Below are 9,611 nucleotides of genomic sequence, written 5' to 3' on the forward strand. Positions count from 1 at the left end.
AAGGGGAGATTTAGTACGAGGGGGGGTAGATCCTGTACTGGAGGAGGAAGCGGAAGTGGATGAGGGTAATGAGGGAAGGGTTACAGGACTTCCTGTATTTGCGTCACTTCCTCTTACCGGAAAGTAAGGGGGCGGCAAAGGGATCTCGGACTCAGGGGGCGTGTCCAAAATGGGCCTAACACCAGCCCTAGTGGACGAACAAGTCCTAGCTACCATGAGGCGACACTGTTCCTCGTGGCATGTCCGGAGCCATTTTGGCGAGTCATTTACGGCCTGTCTCCAACAATCAATATAAGGAAACTGGCCGTAAAGTTCAGGCCTACCTGATACAGCCACGTGTAAGCGCTGTACCAGAGTTGGATCCAAACTGCCACGTGGCGGCCATGCCGCAACCAAAGTAGGCCACTCCCTAGTGCACAAAGTGACCAAACGTACAGGGGACATCTTTACCCCAAAATCACAAACTTTGAATCCCTTTTTAAAATTCTTAACCATACATCCTAAGGGATCCGGAATCGTTGACTGCGACGCACCCATACTTAACAATGGAACGTCGTCGACAACGAATACTATACACGCGTACTATTCAACAGTCACACCCGTTTCCTCTGGCAACAGCACCACGTGGTACGGTTACCAAGTGAAACGTACACAATAACAATAAACACTCAGGGAATTCCCGTACACACACAGCTGTTACACCAGTCACTATATAATCAATATTATGCCCTTTGGCGTAACTATACAGTCACCCACGCTATAATTCTCTATATACGAATTACCCGTCTATAACACACCCCAGTAACATCGTCTTTTACAAATAGCGGTTACAGTACGGTTAGCATAGGTCAAAGCACAAGTTAAGGTCACAATACAATTATTAGTGGTTATGGTGTTAAACATGCAATGGACGACAATGATTAGTACTTATTATATAATGTCAGTAAATATACAGGGTTATGGTACCGTGCACTATAATACAGCAACACACTATTAACACTCTCACTAGACGGCTGAGCTCGCGCTATCTAACAAGATATACACTTTACTAAAACAATCGTTAACACATTTACAATTCCCAACTAAACTATTGGCCAGTACCTTGAATGGACTACCTAAAACTATATACACCCGTTTTGGTTAGCCACACTGCCCAATCACCACATATATAGCGAGCTAGAGAACCGAATTTACACAGGCGCCTCTTAGTCGCACTATCAAAAGTCTAGTGGGTTCCAAATTTACACGCCTTCCCACTTAGCCCAGATAGGATGAGAACTAGCGAACCGAATTTACACAGGCGCCGCTTAGTCTCCCGGTCCCTCCGACCTAGCGAACGTAATATACACCCTAGAACGCTAGTCTAGACAAGACACCGGTGTCCGGCTAGGGCTATTTACACCAGGACCCCGCCTGACTAACCAAATCAAACGGTCTGACTAAAGAGCGTTCGATCGAGCGGTGCGCCTTCGCTCCTTCCCTCCGACAGAGGGGGCAGATACACAGATTCAAAACCCCTTTGGGCCTACCGCACAATCGGTATACCCCTAGCGGGTCCTGCCGTCTAAAACAGCAGTTATCTTACCTCCTCGTTCCTGAACCTGAGTTCACACTCATCGACGGGGACACCCCAGCACTTCTCACGTAGAGGCCGATGATCTCCTGGACAACAGACCAGTGGCGCCGAGACGAAGGGAGGTCCACGCAGAAGTTCAGGGGTGCAGCCGTAGAGAACGTGGGCAAAGATAGACCGTCTCACGCCTCTGCCTCTCAGCTACCGTTGAACGATGAGCTTCCCGGCCAATGCACCAAATGATACCGGAGAAACTGACGGAAGCCAAGCACAGAGAGATGGACACAGGTTTCTTCAGGAAGGAAGAGATTCTTTATTGGATCACCGATCGGGACTCAGAGGGACTAGCGTCACCAAAATACAGCAAAGTCTGAGTACTGAATACATAGAGTACATTCCTTATATAGCACTGTAGCTCCTCCCACAATTAACTACACCCACACATACCCTTAACCTATTTAATGAATAGAGTCTAAACTCATCCATCCGGTCTAACCACGTGGCTCATCTGATACAAAGGAGAGGGACGCGTAATTCCAGTTCTTACATTCCTGCACCTGGTCAGTACAGTGATGACAGTATCTTAGCTACGTGTAATTAAGTAACTGATACTACAAACACATATACATACATATGCCTTGTGGCAATCTTAGCCTGCTAAACTTGTATTTTACTGGAATTACATCACACTGCTGCTTGACCATAAATAATTTTCCTATTTTTTTTAAGTGATCACCTCTATGTATTGGTATTGCAAACCCACCAGATTTTTATTCTTACTCTACTCAGTTTAACCACTGCAGACACATTTCAGTCCAGTCATGTCACAAAAAAAATGGTTAGAAAGATGATATATATATATATATATAAATTTATGTATTTATTTTTAATCTATACTTATTTATTTGTTTGTTTATTTATTTATTTAGTTATATAGGGATGAAAAATCTGTGCCTGTAGATTTCAAAATCTCTGTTACAAAAGCCTTACAGCAAACAAGTGACTACAGCCCTGTGAGGATTTTTGGTTAACAAATTATTTGCAGGGCTATTAAGGGATAATATTTGAGAATTCAGTTTGAACAATATCATTAGCAAAAATCAACATGGTTTTATGAAAGACAGGCCATGCCAAACTAACTTAACTGTGTTCTGTGAAGAAGTTAGTAGAGTTATAATTCTCTGGATGTGATCTACTTGGATTTTGCTAAGGCATTTGATACAGTTTTACATAAAATGTTACTATTAAAACTGAAATCAGTTGGTTTAGATCAGGGGTTCCCAATTAATTTTTCCCGTGGAACCCTTTGACATAGTGTATCAACATCGTGGAACCCCCTCCCCCAGTAAAAAACTCAATTAAAAAAATGGTGTTGTTTTTTGTATGTGCCAGTGTGTGTATGTGTGTCAAGGTGTGTGTATATCTGTGTTTGTATGTGCCAGTGTGTGTATCTGTTTGCCAATGTGTATCTGTGTATGTGTGTATGTATCTGACACACAGATACACACACACACACACACACACACTGGCACATAGTGGCACACAGATACACACATTGACACACCTTGACACACAATGTGTATATATGTATGTATGTATGTATGTATGTATGTATGTATCTGTGTGTCAAGGTGTGTGTATCTGTGTGTCAAAGTGTGTGTATCTGTGCTTGTATGTGTATGTATCAAGGTGTGTGTATCTGTGTTTGTATGTGCCAGTGTGTATGAATCTGACACGCAGATACACACACACACACACTGGCACATAGTGGCACAAAGATACACACACTGACACAGATACACACACCTTGACACACAGTGTGTATGTGTGTGTGTGTGTGTGTATCTGTGTGTCAAAGTGTGTGTATCTGAGTTTGTATGTGCCAGTGTGTGTATTTTTGTGTCAGTGTGTATCTGTGTGTGTATATGTATCTGACACACAGATACAGACATACTGGCACCTAGTAGTACACATATACACACTGACACACACACACACCTTGACACACAGATACACACACTCAGATGCACACAGTGACACATACACATAGAATGTGATGGCAGATAAGAACCATTCGGCCCATCTAGTCTGCCCAATTTTCTAAATACTTTCATTATTAAACCCTTGCCCCTCTCATTTAAGACTATGTCCTCTTGTTGTGGTAGTTTTTCTTCTATTAAATATAGTCTCCTCCTTTACTGTGTTAATTCCCTTTATGTATTTAAATGTTTCTATCATATCCCACCGTCTCGTCTTTCCTCCAAGCTATACATGTTAAGTTCCTTTAACCTTTCCTTGTAAGTTTTATCCTGCAATCCATGAACAACTTAGCCCTTCTCCGAACTCTCTCTAAAGTATCAAACACACATCTTGACTCACAAATACACACACACTAAGATTCACACAGTGACATATACACACACTTGCACCCACAGATACACACACTGGCACATACACACACTCATATACAGACATTGACACATATACGCACACTGACACACTCAGACACACACACTGTCATACACACACATAGGCACATACAAACACACTGATATACACTGGCACATACACACATACTGACATACAAACACACACTCAGATACACACAAAACACATACACAAATCTTGACACACAGATACACACACAGACACACATACTCTTTGACAGACACACATGCACTCTCACTGACAAACACACATACACTCTTTGACAGACACACAAACGCCCTAACAGACACACATACAATTTATTATTTTTTTTCAAATTTTACTCCACCCAGCCTCCCTACATTTGGGAGTGCTGGCATGGCGTCTCTATGTCCCTGTGGTCCAGTGTGGCTGCTGGGCTGAGCGTGCAGTCCCCTGGGTCCAGTAGGGATGCTGAGCAGCTGGCGTGCGGGCAGCGAGGGAGCAGTAATTTCCATGCTCAGCTCCTTCGTGCACCTCTTAGTGATGCCGGAGCCTGAGTGACGTCATGTTCCGGCTCTGGCATCACTGTTCTGCGGGCGAGGAAGCTGAGCAAGGAGATCACTGCCCACTGCTCCCTCGCCGGACACGGCCATTTTGTTCACCAATTGGGAAATGCTGGTTTAGATGAAACATTGTGTTTTGGATAGAACATTGACTTGAAGATAAAATGCAGAGAGTAGTTGTAAATAGAAAATGTTCAAACTGTATAAAAGTGGTAACTCTCTTAATCTGTTTATAAATGATCTTGAAGTGGACATTGCAAGTCATTTGTCGATATTTGCAGATGACACAAACTAGGTAAGAAAATGCAGGCTAAACATGATATGACTTCTCCACAAAGGGATAAATTGGGTAACTGGGTAGGAAACTATCAAAGCAGATTCAAAACAGCAAAAAGAGCATTAAATCTCAGGATGAGTATATAATTTTGCCCCTTTCTAAATCACTGGTAAGGCCACATCTTGAAATATGCTGTACAATTTTGTGCACCTGTTCTAAAGATATCCTTCTATGGCACTAGAAAAGTGCAGAGGAGGGCTACAAAATTGAAATATTTTAGTAATGAAGAAATATTTACAAATGTAAACCTCTTTAGTCTAAAAAATGGCACCTCAGATAGGATATGATAGCATTATACAAATATATCCAGGACCAATACAAACCATTGTCTGGAAATCTATTCAAAAACAGGACTATACATAGGACATGAGGTCACATGTTTAGATTGGAAGAATGGAGATTTAGTCTAAGGCAAAGTAAAGCTTTTTTACAGTAAGAACAATAAGGATGTGGAATTATCTGCCTGAATAAGTGGTTTTATCAGAGTCTGTAGAAATGTTTAAACAGCAACTGGATACATACTTGCAAAAACACAATATTAAAGGATATCATTTTTTAATTGTGGGGTAATAGCTTCTTGATCCAAGAATACATTTGACTGTGACTGCTATTCCGTGGTCAAGAAGTAAAAAACTCATGTTAGAAAGGCTGAACTTGATGAACACAGGTCTCTGTTCAGCCTATGTAACTATGTAAAATGTATGCATATTGGAATAAGGAACCTACAAGCCACTTATACATTAAATGGGGTTGAGTTAGGAATAACATTAAATGAAAATGACTTGGGAACAATTCTACATAACAAACTAGAAAATATTATGCAATGCAGCTATGCCATTGCAATGCAGGTACTGTGCCTTGCTTAAGTTTCTCCCTCCCCCCGTGGCATGTTTTTTATGTTTTGTTGCCTCACAACCTGGAATTAACATGGATTGTATGAGGATTTGCATCATTTAATTTAGAGAACATGCCCACAACTTTGAAGATTCTTTTTTTTTTATTGTGAAGCAAACAACAAATAGGACAAAATAACAGAAAAGGTCAATGTGCATAACTATCCCCCTCCCCCTCTAAAGTCAATACTTTGTAGAGCCACCTTTTGCGGCAATTACAGCTCCAAGTCGCTTTGGATAAGTCTCTATGAGCTTGCCACATCTTACCACTGGGATTTTTGCCCATTCCTCCTTGCAAAACTGCTCCAGCTCCTTCAAGCTGGATGGTTTGCGCTTGTGAACAGCAATCTTTAGGTCTGACCACAGATTTTCTAATGGATTGAGGTCTGGGCTTTGACTAGGACGTTCCAACACATTTACACGATCCCCTTAAACCACTCAAGTGTTGCTTTAGCAGTGTGTTTTGGGTCATTGTCCTTCTGGAAGGTGAATCCTAGACTCAAATCACGCACAGAGTGGTACAGGTTTTGCTCAAGAATATCCCTGTATTTAGCACCATCCATCTTTCCCTCAACTCTGACCAGTTTCCCCATCCCGGCTGCTGAAAAACATCCCACGGCATGATGCTGCCACCACCATGTTTCACTGTGGGGATGGTGTTCTTTGGGTGATGTGGTGTGTTGGGTTTGCGCCCGACATAGTGTTTTCTTTGGCCGAAAAGTTCGATTTTAGTCTCATCAGACCAGAGCACCTTCCTCCATACATTTTGGGAGTCTACCACATGCCTTTTCACAAACTCAAAATGTGCCATTTTGTTTTTTGCTGAAAGTAATGGCTTTCTTCTGGCCACTCTGCCATAAAGCCCAACTCTATGGAGCGTATGGCTTATTGTCGTCCTATGTACAGATACTCCAGTCTCTGCTGTGGAACTCTGCAGCTCCTCTAGGGTTACCTTAGGTCTCTCTGCTGCCTCTCTGATTAATACCCGGTCCGTGTGATTTGGTGGGCGGCCGTCTCTTGGCAGGTTTGCTGTTGTGCCATGTTTTTTCCATTTGGTTATGATAGATTTGATGGTGCTCCTGGGGATCATCAAAGATTTGGATATTTTTTTATAACCTAACCCAGACTTGTACTTCTCAATAACATTGTCCCTTACTTGTTTGGAGAGGTCCTTGGTCTTCATGGCAGTGTTTGGTTAGTGGTGCCTCTTGCTTAGGCGTGGCAGCCTCTGGGGCCTTTCAAAAAAGGTGTGTATATGTAATGACAGATCATGTGACACTTAGATTTCACACAGGTGGACATCATTTCACTAATTATGTGACTTCTGAAGGTAATTAGTTGCACCAGAGCTTTTTATGGGCTTCATAACAAAGGGGGTGAATACATACACACATGCCAATTTTCTGTTTTTTATTTCTAAAAACTAGTTTTATGTATATATTTTTCTCATTTCACTTCACCTGGGTAAGCTATTGTGTTCTGATCCATTACATAAAATTCAAATTAATAAAAAATGAACTTAAGGCTGTAATGTAACAAAATAGGTAAAAAGTCAAGGGGGGTGAATACTTTTGCAAGGGACTGTATGCCATTGCAAAGGAAGGTGTTTTCATGCATAAAAAGGGGTATTGGTTCACTTGATCAAAATATAAATTTGCCTGTTTATAAATAAGAGGTAAGTCCACCACCTTGAATATGTGGTGTACTTTTGGACACCAGTTTTATAGAACAAGTGCGAAGCCAAGCTACCAAATTTAATGAGGGGGATAGAAATATTCGTTTTAACCCCTTAAGGACCAAACTTCTGGAATAAAAGGGAATCATGACATGTCACACATGCCATGTGTCCTTAATGGGTTAAAGAAAGACTAGAACAACTGCATTTATTTTATTTAGAAAAAAGGCACCTCTGAAGGAATATCATAGCACTATACAAATATATACAGGGTGAGTACAAACTGCTATGTGCTCACCCAGTGGTTGACAAACTTTTTAGGTTCAAGACACTCTTAATATTTCAGTATTTTTCCAAGGCACCCCAAGTCAAAATTTGTAGGATATATATATATATATATATTAGACGTGCAATTCGGTTCGGTCCGAATGGAAATTCAGACGAATTTCGGACATTCGGATGCTTCCGAATTTCCGAAGTGCCAAATTTCGGAAGTGCCGAAGTGCTTCGGACTTCTGAAAAATGTCAAAACGGATAGGGGTAGGATTGGGGTTGGGCTAAGAGTAGGGTTAGAGTTAGGGTGGGGTTAAGAGTAGGGATAGGGGTAGGATTTGGGTTAGGGTTGGGTAAGGAGTAGGGTTAGGGTAGGGTAAGGGGTTGGGTTAGGGTACCTCTACCCCTAACCTACCCCTAACCCTACTCCTAATGTAACACATGCACACTCATACACATACAAACACACACTCATACACATATAAACACTCAAACTCATACACACACCCATAGACATACACACATACATACACTCACACACATACACACACTCACACACATACACACACTCATGCTCATACACTCAAACTCCTACACACACTCAAACGCTCACACATACACAAATTATTTTTGCTTTTTATATCTCCAGCCATCCTCCTGTTAGCTTACCTTATGTGCCAGGAGGGTGGCTTGGAGTCCTGCTGCTGTTTTAATGAGGGGTCTGGAGCTCTTTGTACTCCTCTCCCCTCACGCTGCGGCTACCTTTTCTTCCTCCCACACAGTCTCCCTGCAGGATGCTGTGAGGAAGTGACAGGCTGTCACTTTCTCCCAACCAGCTGACATTACAGGGGCCCGGTCGCAGTCTTAAAGGACCGCGGCACTCGACTGGGTCCCTGTTGAGCAGCAATGTTTCCCCGGTGCTATGATCATAGCACCGGGGAAATATTCCATGGCACCCCTGTGTGCACGCTGCATGTATGTACGTAGTGGGGAATCGCGATGCAGCCTAGAACAAAATCTAACCCCATTAAACCCCCCCAATAACGACAGACCACTTAGTATGGATGAAACAGGCCACAGCATTTATTATCACAACTAAATTACTGCATAACACATCCATAACTTTATTTATTAAATCTCTTCTTTTCTGTAACCAAAACATTAGACATAAATAAGCATAAATTAACATATATACATATATAACTCCACCCATAGTGTTATACAGTGACCCAACCGTCCTTGCCAATAAAAACATGGAGTGGTTCCTAATCACCACTCCCTCTCACCTCCCCCCTCGTCATAAAAATCCTTCCAATGCCTGCCATCAGCCGACCTTATCCACGCTCGATGGGCACGAGACCTCAGGCAACCTAAAGTTAAACCTTTAGAGCAGGGGAGGTTTGAGACCTTAAAAAACTTGTTCATCTCATTCCATCTACTTAAACGTAACCTCAAACTCAATTGGCAAGGACATACCCCCGGCTAGCTGCGACAAAATATAGTAGAGGGTGGGCGGGAGGGAAGCTGTTTGCTGGCCCGAATCCCAAGTGGCACTGAGGTAAGACTTCCCCACACTGTCTTACACAGAACATAATCACACCCACAGATTCTTCACAACCAATCCCATGCATCTATCCCCACACTCCTACATGTGCCCTTGTCCGCTTAGCTGCGCTATCTCCCCAGGGCCTTGTATGTACGTAGTGGGGAATCGCGATGCAGCCTAGAACAAAATCTAACCCCATTAAACCCCCCCAATAACGACAGAACACTTAGTATGGATGAAACAGGCCACAGCATTTATTATCACAACTAAATTACTGCATAACACATCCATAACTTTATTTATTAAATCTCTTCTTTTCTGTAACCAAAACATTAGACATAA

Source organism: Pelobates fuscus, chromosome 5 (assembly GCF_036172605.1).
Source record: "Pelobates fuscus isolate aPelFus1 chromosome 5, aPelFus1.pri, whole genome shotgun sequence".
Lineage (NCBI taxonomy): Eukaryota > Metazoa > Chordata > Amphibia > Anura > Pelobatidae > Pelobates > Pelobates fuscus.